Raw genomic sequence first — 16,704 nt, 5'->3', positions numbered from 1 at the left:
TTTTGTTGGTCATTTAAGTGGATACCTAAATACTTTGTAGGGAAATTCCAATTCTAAATCCCATGGTTCTTGCCAGGAAGGCTTGGGAGTGTGCAAGGGTATTGAAGAAATATATATCTGATTTCTCTTTACTTATCTCTGTCTCAGAGGCACTTGTGAAGTCTGTGAGAATTTCCATTATTTTTTTTGCTTCTTTGAGCGTTGCCTGTCCATATAGCATGACATCATCAACAAATTGCTAGTGGGTTAGAGGGAGATCATTTCCCCAGAGTCTTAGGCCCTTATATTGTTCGTTGTATACTTTAGCTCTTATGAGTCTTCCTAGTCCTTCGGCTGCGAGGATAAATAGGAACGGGGATAACAGGTCACCTTGCCTGAGCTCTCTGGTCACATTGAAAGCTTCTATAGGTGATCTGTTTAGCAGTATTGACAGAACTGGCATGGCTATCATTGACATTACCAAACTTATCCATCTTTCATCGAAGTTGAATGCCTTTAGGATTTTTTGGAGGTATCCCCAATTTAGCCTATCATAAGCTTTGGCTAGGTCTAATTTTATCAACATCCCATTGGTTTTTGAATTTTTTAATGAATGTATTGCTTTTTGTGCCACCACTATGCTGTCTGTTATTTGTCTGCCTTTGACAAACCCTGTCTGCTCCTGGGATATCAACCCAGGTAGTATTGGTCTTAGTTGGTTCACCATTATCGTAGCTAAGATTTTACATATTACATTGCAGAGTGCTATAGGTTGGAATCCTTGTGGTTCTTCCGAGTGCTCCATCTTTAGTATCAGGGCTAGAAATGTGGCATTCAGGGCTGGATGCATTCTTTTGGTGCATCTGGATTCTTCTAATACATTCACTATGTCTTGGCTCATGAAGTTCCATGTAGCTTGAAATAATTCTGAAGTGAATCCATCAGGCCCAGGTGCTTTATTCTTTGTCATCTTTTTTATTACCTCCTCCACCTCCGCTTTCGTTATGACTCTTAGGAGAGCCAAATTCTGATCTCTAGTTACTAGTTTGGAGATATGTTGACTAATTTTGCAAATTTTGTCCTCCCTTCTGATATTTGGTTCTGTCGGGAGCCCTTTAAAGTGTTGTATCAGAAAATTCTCCATTTCAACTTTCTGAGTTAGCCTGTTGCCTTTTTGGTCCTTTAGGGAGAATATTCTGTTTTTCTATCTATGTTATACCATTGCTTTATGGAAGAATTTCATGTTTCTTTCTCCTTCTTTTAGCCATTGGACTCTTGATTTTTGTTTCCAAATGATTTCCTCTTGTTTTCTCCTTTCTTCCAGATTATTTAGCACCAATCCTTCCTCTTCTACCAGCTATTTGCCTCTATGATTTGCTGTTGTATTTGTTTCATCTTTATCTAGAGCATTTCTTGTTCCTTCTGTATGTTTCCAAATTCTTCTATGTTCCATTTCTTTATCCTTCCTTTTAAGTCTTTTAGTCTGAGTTGGAGGGTGTGCATTTAGTTTTTTCCTTCCATCACAATCTCAGTTTCCTTCCACCAATTCTCCATTTTATCGATAAAGGTGGGTTCTCTTAGCCAGAATGCCTCAAACCTAAAGGGTCTATTCTGGTTCTGATGATTCATAGCTATTTCTAATTTAATGGGCCAATGGTCCAACCCTAAACACTAGAGGATTGTTGCTTCATAGAAAATATATTTTCCAATGAAATGTTTTGTTGCTAAGAATCTGTCTAACTTGGATGCTATCTGCCTGCTTCCTCCTCTTCGATTGTTCCACGTGTATTTTCCATTTATGGTTGGAATATCTACCAACTTTAGTTCTGCTTGAAGGTCCCTGAACCTCTCCATCTCTGGCTCTTCTCTTTGCAGACCTCCTTTCTTCTCCTCTATTAATGTTGTCAAGATAAAGTCTCCTGCTATCATCCACATTTTCTCCTCGTGGAGTTTTCCAAGCTGTTGTAGTTGGAGGAGGAAGCTTCCTCTTTCCGTTGGGGTATGAGGGTCGTATACAGCAGAGACTAGAAACCATTCTTTGTTTCTGATTAGCCGGAATCGTCCTATGAGTATTCTTTTCATGCCTATCCAGTAATCTATAGTAATATCTGCAGGGTTCCATAGTATTGCTATACCTCCCACACTGCCTTTCGCATCTATGGACATGCATTCATATTTCGATTTTATTTTATTTAGGATTTCCTCCATTTTCCATCCCGGGTTTTTTTTTTCCTGTATCAACATTAGTTGAGGTTTTTCCTTTCTTAGCCTTTCCACTAAGTGTCTATGTTTGCCTTTACTATTAAGGCCTCTTATATTCCAAGATGTAATTATCATTGGGGTGCTTGGTTGGTTTGGTGGAATACCGCCGATAGCATTACTACCCTCCCTGTATTTACTAACATTTCTCCCATGATCTGTATCGAATCCTGTAGGTTTCTTTGACCTCTTTTCTTTCCGCCTTTTGCTTTGCTCTGATGGTCTTGAGTGTTGTCCTGTTGAAGGCCTAGTTGTTCTGCCATTTCCATTTTCCCTTGTCCCTATTTCACTTGGCACTGTTGAAGTGTTTCTCTGTATAGTATTTTTTGCTCTTCTGGAATGAATCTTTTGTCTAGGGGTCTCCACTCATTTAGTAGTTTCCTCAACACCTCTTCTTCTGAACTTAGTTCTTCTCCTCTACTTGTATCAATTTCCATTATAGCATTATCCATCTTCTCCCTCTCTTCCTTTTCCTCCTTCTCTGTCAGTTCGCTTTGTGCTTTCCTCTTGGGTTTTGATTTGCCTTGGCTTGTGCTGCTTTCCTTTCCTTTTTCCCCCTGATAGTCCATTGTTTGGGTCTCGTTTTTATCTTCTTCTTCTTCTTGTAGGACTTCAAAGCTGTTTGTATTGCTAGGTTGGCCTTTTTGTTCTTTCTTTTCTCCACTGGTATTCTCTCTTGTTTGTCTTCTTTTGCTTTTTACTTCTTGAAACCCTTCCTTGTCTTCTTGGTTTTTCCTCTGATGTTTGTTTCTGCGCTCCTCTTCTTCTATATTGAGTGGACATTCCTTCAACAGATGTCCATACTCATGACATCTGAATGGAATATGTTCATAGTCGAGGGTTTGCTGCCAAACCTCTTCATGATACTCTAAATCTATTGTGTCTGGAATAGGGTCAGCTGTATTCCTGTAAACACAAATGTTGGCGTATGATGTGTATCTTCCTTTTTTTGTCGTTTCTTCTATTTTGACAAAACTGCCTATCATGTTTCCTACGCCCTCTAGGATCTCCGAGTCCCAGAAGTCCATTGGAAGGCCAAATAACCTAACCCATACCAGGGCTGCCAATAATTTTTCCTTGTCTGGATTATAACATTCTTCTCAGTATCTCATGAACAATCCAACATTATAATGAAAGTAAGGGCCATTCTCAAAAACATTTTCTTTATCTTGCAGGTTCAAGAATATTACCGTGAAGAAGCCTCTTGCTCCCAGCGTTAGCTCGATGTGGCCTCGGGGTTGCCATTTTTGCTGAATCCACTTGGTGAGATCATTTTCCGTCGACCATGCTCCAATGAACTTGCATATGAGCGCGTGGTATTTCATATAGCTTCTGTATCGCTCTAATTTGTTCATCGTGATTATGAATCTTGGTTTCTCCATTTCACATGGTAAACATTTGCCTCTGCTACCTGCCTACCATCGTGCTCCAAGGATAGGTCCTGGTTTTCTTGTTTCTCCTGCCTGGTTACTGGTGTTCTGGCCTTACCCTGCTGCCACATCTCAATAGGAGGGTATCTCTCCCCTCCTCTCCTCCTCTGTCATTTTCTTCTGGTTCTTGGTTTTTGGGTCTGTCTCTTGCTGCAGTCTATGGTTCTTTCTAGCGCTCCCTAACTCATGGCTGCCTGAACATTAGGGTTGCAGAGCTCTCTGAAAATGTAAGATATGATATTTAGTTATTCGAATCTTACATTAGAGACTAAGCTCTATTATCACTACTAAGTTGAGTTCATTCTAGTAGAGGGCAGCAAATCTCCTTTTCTACAGGTTGAAATATCAGTCCCTTAATTCTAGTCATCAATGGCCATACTCCGACATCTTTTATTAAATGTTTTAAATGAAATATGAACATGTTATGAATGTTTATTTGTTACTAAGGAAAGGGGTGAACTTATCTTTTGAGAAAGGAGACAAGTGGTAGAACATTCCAAATTCAATTCCAAGGAATTTGACTCAAGCAATTCAACAAAAAAAGGTAGAATATTAAGCACTAGTGAACTAATTCCAGATTTCAAGGCACAATACTTGCAAACAGTTCAAAGTTTCTAGCAGATAAATTAGAGATATTATTTTATTTTTAGTTATTGTTCATGATTTTATTCCAGAATTATTGTAACAATTTAGGAGAGGTTTATTCTATATATTGTTTCATTTTTAATGTAAAAGGGTTAGCTTTTGATGAAAAAAACCTTTAAGCTTTGTAAAAATTTGATGACATAATTCTTAATTGAAGCCTTCTGACTCTAGTTCATGACAAAACTTATGTTTCTTGTATGTTTTTCTAGTGTTTTCATACCTTATTTCTGCACATGTTCAAAGTAACATAGGAGATTCTGGGTAAGAATAGATTGAGTATCAATCTCTCTGAAATCCCTCGCAAAGTTATAATCATTTAAAGAGATTAGTTTATTGGACAGTCTGTTTGAGATAGCTCCTCTACATCTTTAAATTGTTGCCTCTTGTCATCTCTTGAATGTGTCTTGTTTAGATGTAGAAATCTTCTACACGTATCTAAATTTGCCTGGTTGTTTAAGTATTCAGTATGATTTCTTAATTATCAGGAATTTCCTCATATTCTGCTTTCAAATCCTTCAAAAATCATGTTATTCTATCAAACTAGATGCTGACACTTTGACCAAGGATTCTGCAAGAGAGGGATTTATTCATGAACAAAGATTGGTAATCACCAGCAACCACCCAAATTAAATTATAAATCTAGCCATTGTGCTTCATAGGTTGTTGTCTAGTGACAATGAACAATGTTAAACAAGGCCTCGTAACATTTGAGGGAGCCCCCTCTGGTTCAAGGGCCAGCTTGAACCTAATGACTAGTCGAGTTGGTATATCAGCATAATTTTTCAGCCATGGGCTGCCTACGAGAAATAGGTACAGCATTTGGCGCTGGTTCCGGGGAGCGAAGTAACGAAGACGTCTTTCCTTGTAGAACGATAAAGACTAGATCTACTCTTTTCTAGTGAACAAAGACTAGACAATTGATATTGGTTGCATTGCTTTCACCTGGTGACTCCACTTTGTCATATGGTGATTCCACTGGTTTCCGAATTCAACTGGTTCAAAATGATAAGTGCATATCTGGCTGTGATAATAGCATGCAACTGTATGTTTTTCTTCTTCATAGTGATAGTTGCATTCAGAAACATATCTTTCTACTTTTTGATGATGACCAAAAGTTTCAAACATCAACAAAGGATGCAATTTTCTGAGTTCACATGTAAGTATCTGTTGCCTGTGGAGTTTGAGTTTTATATTGTAAATATGTTTCGAGTTTTCAGTTGTTGGCAAAGTGATCTGCCAGTAAATCCACTCCTCACTTGGTTACATTGGAAAGGAAATTACAACTAACAATGCAGATGTTTCGTTCAGTTAGGTAAAGGTTGTGTGGGGTTGAATTAGTTATTTTAGAATTTAGTGAGTATTAGATTATTCAGTTTTGGTGTGCAGTATATGGGTTGATTTAAGTCTCAGTAAAGCATATTGTAGATTAGATTGCTATAATTACAATTTTATTTCCTAAAATAAATGAGATCTGAAACAAGGATATTGAAATAAGCAATACGTTGCAGTTTGCCAGATTTTGGAACAGTGTACAGTTTTCAGATTTCAATGTGGTTTCAATTCACAGTTACAAGTTTTAGTGTGCAGTTGTAGTATATTCAAATGACAAGATTGATTCATCGGGATTGGTTATAATTTTACATGATTGTAGATGAATGGTTGATGGTTTCATGGTATGACTCCATGCCCAACACTTGAGGCAGTTGGTCTACTAGTTCTATGCTTCCAACAGGGGGAGGAAATCCCCAGTTGGAGCTGATGTTGTAACTTTTTCTGACACTCGGAAAGTTGCAATTTTTTTTTAATTTTAGCCAATCTACCTTTCATCTAAATATTTGGGCATATATAAAATTTCATGGCAACATTGTTGCTTGGCTAATTTTGAATATTTTAAATACTTAATTTTATTAAAAACATAAAATTATATTTTTATATTTTTATTTAAAATTAAAAATTATTTGAAAAAAGAAAATGTTGGGCTTGTCACCCAATCTTTAAGTTTGACATCAAAGTTAAGCCCATCAAACACCGACGTCAAGTCCACTACCAACCAAACGCAAGGCAAGTCAGAAACTAGTCAGCCGTTTCAGAGAAACCTGGGTGGATGCTTCTCTTTTATGTCTGGCAGCTGTAGTCCGTGGGAACCAACCTTCTCATGGCAGTAGTAAAGGACAAGTTCAACGTCTCTATGCGATATCACATTCTGGGGGCTTGAACTTGGCTCAGTCCAGTACACATCATGGTACCGATAGCTTCGAAAGAGCCCGTCCGTCAATTCTACTTTTTTCATCATTCGGGCGGCTGGGCTGGTTCGATGGCTGAACCTAAACTACCACATGCTCATATATAACTAACTACCACCATTTCAGCAGTCACTTACTCATTGTCTTGGATGGCGTCATACTTCAAGGATACTTCCTGAATAGAAGGTATGAGAAGTGCTTTTTCCATACTTAGAGATAACTGACTGGGTGAGGGTCTTTAGACGCTCGACCAAAGGGCCCCATATTACTTAGGGGTCACTCACTAAGCGATAACTCGATTTGGGGATGCGCTTTAAGGCTCGACCACTATTTACCCACCCAATCCCCTTAGGCGGAGGTTTTTCAAGATCCCCCTCCCATTCTTGCCATTTTAGGACGCTTTAGGGGGCTCGACTGATAAGGAGTTGCGTAAGCTTGCCTTCCCATTAGGAAGAGGTGCGGACAAGCGACTACGTTTCAATTTACTTATTTTTTTTTACTTAATTTGGGGGTCATACACAAATCAAAGCACAAGAGGGGCCCACAAGGGCATGCATTTCATTCAACCATGCCTTAATATTGAATACAATGGTGTATATAAACACCATTTATATTCCTCGCCTTGTACATATGGGATAAAACTCTCGTGGAGAGCTAAACTTCAAATTCAAAGTAGCATATAAGTCAAAGACAAATATAACAAGCGTCAAGATAAGGAAGGGCAAGGATAACGTCCAGGCATTTTTTAATGGTAGAGTTTGTCACTACGAAATTAATGGTTTTCATTCCATTTTGGATGCCCAAGGTCATCTGAGCTTTAATAGCTAGGGGATTCCGAAGTCTTGTTTTGATAAAAACCACCTGTGATCACGTGGCATCATTTGGATCATTTCGGTCCCTCAGGTCGAAAACTACTTACCATGTGTAGCCCACCCCCAAAATCAGATTATGGTTTCAGTGAAATAGGTTGGGTATAGTTTTGTCGAATATGAAGCTCTTAACCAACAATACTACCAACAATTGCCTCTCCCAACAACTAAGGACAATAATTTGGGTGGTGATATTCCTACCATCCACCAGTTATGCTTCTCATAGAGTGCGCATTGCCTGGTTGACCTATTAGCGGAGATTTGTTCATGATGCCTCTTCTGAGAAGATCCATCTAGAGTCAGCAATGTAAGAAGATTTGACTCTGTGGGTTTTACAGCAAAGGTGAAGAATCTCATGGAGCAGGGTGATACATCTCTGGTTCTCATATTGTCTAATTTGATCGTGAAAGAACTTTGTCTGAGACTGTAGACAACTGAAATTTGACTTTTTCCTAATATCTATGCTTCCTGTGTATGATCCATTACAATTTATTGATACAGAGTTTCGTATCCTAGATATATCATCTGGGGAGCAGGAACTATTGTGTTCATCAATGCTGACTTCAAAATCTCCGAAGAACGGTTCACAAGCACCATTGTGGTCATTACCACTTGCTTGAGCAAGGAGACAAAAATTCCAGACTCGTACCAACCTGTGTAGCTGCACTTATTGAACCTAATTTCCAACAAGTAGCATGTGGGCATAGCCTTATGGTGGCTCTCACAACCTCGGGGCATGTATATACAATGGGTAGCCCTGTTAATGGCCAATTGGGAAATCCTCAAGCTGATGGGAAGGTTCCAGTATGTGTCAAAGGTAAGCTTCGTAATGAATTTGTAGAGCATATAGCATGTGGTGCTTATCATGTTGCAGTTTTGAAATCAAAATCATAAGTGTACACATGGGGAAAGGGAGAAAATGGACAGTTAAATCATGGTGACATTGAATATATAAATTCTTCAACTTTGGTTGAAGCATTAAAAGGAAAACAAGTCAAAAGTATAGCATGTGGTTCTAATTTCATAGCATTTATTTGTCTTAATAAGTGGGTATCAGGTATTGACCAATCTACATGTTCAAGTTGTCGGCTTCCATTTGGTTTTACAAGAAAATGTCACAATTGCTATAATTTTGGGCTTGTTTTTTGCCATGTGTGCAGTGCTGAGAAGTCCTTCGAGGCTTCTTTAGCTCCAAATCCTAACAAGCCATTTCGTGTTTGTGATAATTGTTATATCAAGTTGAAGGCTATTGAATTTGGTTTAATATACAATACTTTGGGGATCAAAAGAGGAAATGCCAATCAACATTCCCATGATTATGAGGAGAAACAAGAAAAGTTTGATGCCAAAACACCTTTACTGTTTTCTAGGTTCTCTAACATGGAATTATCTAAACAAACTCTGAGTAGATACACGCATTTAGAAGAAATAGGAAGATGGAATTCCATAGAAGTCGAGTATCTCCAGTTCCGAATGGAAATACACCATGGGGGAACACAAATATTTCAATACCCATGAGTCCCATTTTTTGTTCTTCCAAGAAATTTTTCTCTACATCTCTTCTTGTGTCTAGAATTGTTTCTCAGGCATCATCACCAATTTCAAGGTGTCCCCGTCCACCTCGATCTGCAACTCCCAACTCCAAATATTTCAGAACTAACTTCAAAACTTTTGTTTGATAATAAGAAGAAGGTGAATGATACGTTAAGCTAGGCAATTTTCTAGAGGTATCCATATGTTTGCTACAAGCTGAAGCTAAAAAAAAAAAAAAATGTTGGTTGGCCTGGTGACTATGGCTAGTTGTGAGATACAAGAAGAACTCATGCACTTATTAAGAAACCTGTGTTATGTCAATTCAGATCTCTGGCAGTCATCTAAGGGGCGAGGAGAGAATTCAGATTTTAATTTCATTCCTTGGCCTATCTAATGAGCAACAACAGGAGCATGTCATTGTTTTTCTTTCTATTTTGTCCGTAAAAGTCGATGACAGTAAATGGGCAATTACAGCAGCAGGTGGGATACCTCCACTTGTCCAGCTGCTGGAATATGGATCCTGGAAAGCAAAAGAGGATGTTGCACTTTTGCTAGGAAATTTATGTTCTCATAGTGAAGAAATTCATGCTTGTATTCAAAGTGCAGATGTTGTTCCAACCCTCCTGTGGCTCTTGAGAAATGCTGGTCCAAAGGGACAAGAAGTTGTTGTTAAGGCGCTTAAGCATCATATTAGAGATGCAATGCTCCCATTGTTAACCAGTTGGTGATTTTACTATGGGGGAATAAACCAAACTCAAAAGTACATGTGATATTGGTGTTTCCAGTCAGCATATTAACTCGGGTGATTATAGTGGACTCTATTTAACTCTTAAGGTTGCAGTATCTTTAGTCATTTGCCGAAGTTAGTGCTACAAATTAAAGACTAAGCTCTATTATCAGTATTGGGTTGACTTCATTCTAGTACAGGGCAACAAGTCTCCTTTTCTACAGGTTGAAATATCAGTCCCTTAATTCTAATCATCAATGGCCATACTCCGACATCTTTATTAAATGTTTTAAAGTGAAATATGAACCTGTTATGAATGTTTATTTGTTACTAAGGAAAAGGGTGAACTTATCTTTTTAGAAAGGAGACAAGTGGTAGAACATTCCAAATTCAAAATCGAGGAATTTGACTCAAGCAGTTCAACAAACAAAGGTAGAATATTAAGCACTAGTGAAACAATTCCAGATTTCAAGGCACAATACTTGCAAACAGTTCAAAGTTTCCAGCAGATAAATTAGAGATATTATTTTATTTTTAGTTATTGTTCATGATTTTATTCCAAAATTATTGTAACAGTTTAGGAGAGATTTATTCTATATATTGTTTCATTTGTAATGTAAAGGGGTTGGCTTTTGATGCCAAAACCTTTCATCTTTGTAAAACTTTGATTACAAAATTCTTAATTGAAGCCTTCTGGCTCCAGTTCATGACAAAACTTGTGTTTCCTGTATGTTTTTCTAGTGTTTTCATACCTTATTTCTGCACATGTTCAAAGTAACATAGGAGATTCTGGGTAAGAATAGATTGAGTATCAATATCTCTAAAATCCCCTGCAAAGTTATAATCATTTAAAGAGATTAGTTTATTGGACAATCTGTCTGAGATAGCTCCTCTACATCTTTAAATTGTTGCATCCTGTCATCTCTTGAATGTGTCTTGTTTGGCTGTAGAAATCTTTTACACGCATCCAAATTTGCCTGGTTGATTAAGTATTCATTATGACTGCTTAATTATCAGGAATTCCCTCATATTCTTCTTTCAAATCCTTTAAAAATCATGTTATTCTGTCAAACTAGATGCTAACACTTTGACCAAGGATTTTGCAAGAGAGGGATTTATTCATGAACAAAGATTGGTAATCACCAACAACCACCCAAATTAAATTATAAATCTAGCCATTGTGCTTCATAGGTTGTTGTCCAGTGACAGTGAACAACGTTAAACAAGGCCTCGTAACATTTGAGGGAGCCCCCTCTGGTTCAAGGGCCAGCTTGAACCTAAAGACTGGTCGAGTTGGTTTTTCAGCATAGTTTTTGCAGCCAAGGACTGCCTACGAGAAACAGGTACAACATTTGGCGTCATTGTCAGGGAGCGAAGTAACGAAGATGTCTTTCCCCGGAGAATGATAAAGACTAGATCTACTCTTTGCTGGTGAACAAAGACTAGACAGTTGATATTGGTTGCATTGCTTTCACCTGGCGACTCCACTTTGTCATATGGCGATTCCACTGGTTTCCGGATTCAGCTGGTTCAAAATGATAAGTGCATATCTGGCTATGATAATAGCATGCAACTGTATGTTTTTCTTCTTCATAGCAATAGTTGCATTCAACAACATATATTTCTACTTCTTGATGATGACCAGAAGTCTCAAACATCAAAAAAGGATACAATTTTCTGAGTTCACATGTAATTATATGTTGCCTATGGGGTTTGAGTTTTATATTGTAAATATGTTTCGAGTTTTCAACTGTTGGCAAAGTGATCAACTAGTAAATCCACTCCTCACTTGGTTACATTGGAAAGTAGATTACACCTAACAGTGCAAATGTTTAGTTCAGTTAGGTAAAGGTTGTGTGGGGTTGAATTAGTTATTTTCAGATTCAGTGAGTGTTAGATTATTCAATTTTGGTGTGCAGTATATGGGTTGATTTAAGTCTCAACGAAGCATATTGTAGATGAGATTGCTACAATTAGAATTTTCTTTCCTAAAATAAATGAGACTTGAAACAAGAATATTGAAATAAGCAATAAGTTGCAGTTTGACAGATTTTGGAATAGTGTATAGTTTTCAGATTTCAACGTGCTTGCAATTCACAAGTACAAGTTTTACTGTGCAGTTGCAGGATATTCAAATGACATGATTGATTCATGGAGATTGGTTATACTTTTACATGATTACAGATGAATTGTTGATGGTTTCATGGTATGATTCCATGCTCAACACTTAAGGTAGCTGGTGATCCAGGTGGCTCCAGAGACACACATAGGACAAAGAGGGCTTATGGAAGCTTGAAAATCAAAGTGAACAGAATGCTTTTGAACCAAGACCAGAGCGTAGATCTCGTCGTCCTGATCACAGCGGTGCAAATGGTTTGTCAATCCGAGCTCGTATGAGGGAGAACGAGCCAGTCAAAGTTTTGGTTGACTTTTGCTGATTGGGCAGGCTTAATGGAGACACAATTTGGAAGTTTTCCGGTGGACGGAATCCGGCCAACTCTGGCCAGATTCCGGGCGAATATGTGGCATGTTTAATTTGATTCCTTCGGTCAAATTTTGGAATTTTCGAAATGGCCTTATTATTATTAAAAATTAAAAAATATATAGATAAAGGAGGTGGCGGGCCACCACCCCCACCACCCCACGGCTTTCCATAAGCATATGTTAATCATTTTTATGTGGAGGCCAGCGGGGATTGAACCCGCTCGGCCCACGTGGGCCGGCCCCCACCGGGGGCCCCATGAAACAACCATACACTAATACCATAAATGCACCCACACCATTTTAATACAACGCCATCCAAAAAGATACGGAGGTTATGGGGTGGGCCGCCCAATGCGGACCTGACCCCCCAACAGAGAAATAAATTTTCGGTTTTATAAAACAATAAGGGTATTAAAATGGAGGGGTCGGCGTTTGACCACCCGACCTCCTCCTTACTAATCACCTCCTCATACCAATCCGCCTAAACAGCATTTCTTGTTTAATCCGCCACCAAAAACTTATATAAACCCGTCATTTGTCAGTGCACCCAGGCATGGAGGAGTAGGGGTGCACACGAAAATCGAGGCGATAATTTTTTTAATTTATTTATTGCAGGGGGGACCATGATTGAGGGTGAAATTTTTGCAGTGTCCAAATTGGACAAATTTTATGTCGATCTTACACCTCTCAGCGACACGAACCCGATGGCGTAGTCAGTTTCCTGATCTTGGCAGCAGATTTACAGAGGACCTGGAAGAGGGAATCTTTAAGGAATCTAGGGGGAATCTAAAAGATTCCTTGAGCCCCAGATTTTCATTTTCTCATAATTCAGAAATTTGACAGTCGATTTTGCACTATTCGATGCCAAAAATTTGACGGTGTACTCAGATTTTCCATTTTCTCATTTCATTTTTCAATCACTTTTCAAAGTGGAGTGCAGGTGTCAGCATTCATGTGCAAGCAGCCATTCCATGCCGCGAGATTGATGGTACGACAAACTTCAGCAGTTTGACATCCTTTCCTTCAGATGGCTCGGGATGTGAGGTATATGCAATGTGTTCATGTACTTCTTTTTTCTATGCATTGTGCTGCACAGATCCCAGTTTGATGTTTGATGTGGGATCTTATTTCTTACTTGTCTCATAATTCCTGCTTGATGTGATGCAAAATCATTTGTGGGATGCACTTGTTGTCATGATTCGTCATGTTTTGTTTGAGTTCCCTTGGTCGTTATGTTGATGGGATACTCATGTGTTTCCATGTATGATTACATTGAAATCCCTTTTATGCCATGTCAGCGAGATGCTCATTCTCATCATGCATGAGTTTATGTCATACTGATAGGAATCCTTTTTGACTGAGGGTTCCTATAGCAGAACATCTCTTGGCACCACTCCTACGTGAGGGAATTTTCCTTGTATGATAGAGATGTAACCTCTTATGTACATCATCGCTATTGACAACACTTAATGCAGCGGCCTACACCATCTTGACACTGGGGCCCGGAGACGTAATCCCTCCTAGATGAACTCCGTTATTAATGGCTTATGTTTTCATGTGTTGATGAATGTCATATTTCTCTCCTTTACAGCATGCAGATGTATTCATTTATGTTCTTTTAAAAATGCAATTTAACACATCACGAAAGTAAAAGGTCTTGGAAGGGTCCTTTGTCACACTCGGACCCGGATCAGCTGGTCTACTAGTTCTCTACGTCCCACAAGGGAAGGTAGTCCCTAGTTGGAGCCGATGTTGTAGCTTTTTCTGACACCCGGAAAGTTACAATTTTTATTTTTATTTTACCCAGTCTACCTTTTAGCTAAATCTTTGGGCATATATAAAATTTCATGGAAACATGGTTGCTCGACTAATTTTGAATATTTTAAATACTTAATTTTATTAAAAATATAAAATTATATTTTTATATTTTTATTAGAATTATTTTTATTTAAAATTAAAAATTGTTTGAAAAAAAAAGTTGGGCTTGTCACCCAATCTTTAAGTTTGACATCAAATTTAAGCCCATCAAACACCGAAGTCAAGTCTGCTACCAACCAAAAGCAAGGCAAGTCAGAAACTAGTCAATGACATACACAAATCAAAGCATGGGAGGAGCCCACAAGGGCATGCATTTCATTCAACCACGCCTTTACAAATATTGAATACAATGGTGTATATAAACACCATCTATATTCCTCACCTTGTACATATGGGATAAAACTCTCATGGAGAGCTAAACTTCAAAGTCAAAGTAGCATATAAGTCAAAGACAAATATAACAAGCGTCAAGATAAGGAAGGGCAAGGATAATGTCCAAGCAGTTTTTAATGGTATAGTTTGTCACTACGAAATTAACGGTTTTCATTCCATTTTGGACCCCCAAGATCATTAGATCTTTAACAGCAGGGGGGGGGTCAGAAGCCTTGTTTTGAAAAAAACACCTGTGATCACATGGCATCATTTGGAGCATTTCGGTCCCCCCAGGTTGAAAACTACTTACCATGTGCAGCCCCCACTCCCCCCCCAAAAAAACATCAACTTATGCTTTCAGTACAACAGGTTGAGTAGTGTTTTGTCAAATACAAAGCCCTTAACCAACAATGTTGGCAATAGTTACCTATGCCAACAACCAAGGGCAAGAGTTTGGGTGGTGAGATTCCTACCATCCACGGGTTGTGCATCTCCTGGAGTGCACACTGCATAGTTGACCTATTATTGGATATTTGTTCACAATGCCTCTTGTGAGTATAGCCATCTAGAGTCAACAATGTAAGAATTCTCTGGGTTTTATACCAAAGGTGAAGAATCTCATGGAGTAGGGTGATACATCTCTGTTCTCATACTATCTATTTTGATCGTGAAAGAACTATGTCTGGGATTGCAGACATCTGAAATATGACTTTTTCCTAATATCTATGCTTCCTACGTATGATCCATTACAATTTATTGATACAGAGTTTGGTATCCTAGATATATCATCTGGGGAGCAAGAAAGATTGCGTTCATCAATGCTGACTTCAAAATCTCTGAAGAACGATTCACAAACACCATTGTGGTCATTACCACTTGCTTGTGCAAGGAGAAAAAAATTCCAGACTCATTCCAACCTGTGTAGCTACACTTATTAAACCTAATTTCCAACAAGTAGCATGTGGGCATAGCCTTACGGTGGCTCTCACAACCTCGGGGCATGTATATATAATGGGTAGCCCTGTTAATGGTCAATTGGGAAATCCTCAAGCTGTTGGGAAGCTTCCAATATGTGTGGAAGGTAAGCTTCATAATGAATATGTAGAGCATATAACTTGTGGCCATGTTGTAGTTATGACATCAAAATCAGAAGTGTACACATGGGGAAAGGGAGGAAATGGACAGTTAAGTCATGGTGACATTGAAGATAGAAATTCTCCAACTTTCGTTGAAGCATTAACAAGCAAACAAGTCAAAAGTGTAGCATGCGGTTCTAGTTTCACATCAACTATTTGTGGTAATAAGTGGGTATCAAGTGCTGACCAATCTATGTGTTCAGGTTGTCATCTTCCATTTGGTTTTTCAAGACAACGTCACAATTGCTATAATTATGGGCTTGTTTTCTGCCATGCGTGTAGTGTCGAGAAGTCCTTCGAGGATTCTTTAACTCCAAATCCTCACAAGACATTTCATGTTTGTGATAATTGTTATATCAAGTTGAAGGCTATTGAAGCTGGTTTAATATACAACACTTTGGGGTTCAAAAGAGGAAATGTCAATCAACATTCCCATGTTTCTGAGGAGAAACAAGAAAAGTTTGATGCAAAAACACCTTTACAGTTTTCCAAGTTCTCTAACATGGAATCATCTAAACAAACTCTGAGTAGATACGCCTTTAGAAGAAATAGGAAGATGGAATTCTATAGCAGACGAGTATCTCCAATTCCGAATAGCAATACACCGTGGGGGGACACAAATATTTCAGTACCCATGAGTCCCATTTTTGGTTCTTCCAAAAAAAATATATCTGCATCTCTTCTTGTGTCTAGAATTGTTTCTCGGGTTTTATCACTAATTTCAAGGCGTTCCCGTCCACCTCAGTCTACAACTCCCAACTCCAAAAAATTCAGGCCTAAATTCAAAACTTTTGGTCGATAATAAGAAGAAGGCGAATGATACATTAAGCCAAGAAATTTTCTAGAGGTATCTATAGGTTGTCTACATGCTAAAGCAAAAAAAAAAAAATGTTGGTTGGGCTGGTGACTATGGCTAGTTGTGAGATACAAGAAGAACTCATGCACTTATTAAGAAACCTATGTTCTGTCAATTCAGATCTTTGACTATCGTCTAAGGGGTGAGAAGGAAATCAATTTTTAATCTCATTCCTTGGCCTATCTACTGAGTAACAACAAGAGCATGTCGTTGCTTTGCTTTCTATTTTGTCTGTAGAAGTCGAAGACAGTAAATGGGCAATTACAGCAGCAAGTAGGATACCTCCACTTGTCTAGCTGCTCAAATCTGGATCCTAGAAATCAAAAGAGAATGTTTCACTTTTGCTAGGAAAT

General features: G+C 38.5%; 2 pseudogenes; both read left to right on the top strand.

Annotated features, from left to right (window-relative positions):
- Window positions 1-7,780: 7,780 nt before the first annotated feature.
- Window positions 7,781-9,138, top strand: LOC149190464 (PH, RCC1 and FYVE domains-containing protein 1 pseudogene; annotated as a pseudogene).
- A 134-nt stretch (window positions 9,139-9,272) lies between these two features.
- Window positions 9,273-16,340, top strand: LOC149190463 (PH, RCC1 and FYVE domains-containing protein 1-like; annotated as a pseudogene).
- Window positions 16,341-16,704: the final 364 nt, after the last annotated feature.

This window comes from Pinus tabuliformis, chromosome 3_1 (genome assembly GCF_031772625.1).
Source record: "Pinus tabuliformis cultivar Carrire ecotype Pingquan chromosome 3_1, CPIR1, whole genome shotgun sequence".
In the NCBI taxonomy this organism is placed as follows: domain Eukaryota; kingdom Viridiplantae; phylum Streptophyta; class Pinopsida; order Pinales; family Pinaceae; genus Pinus; species Pinus tabuliformis.
This window is presented reverse-complemented; position numbering and strand designations above follow the sequence as displayed.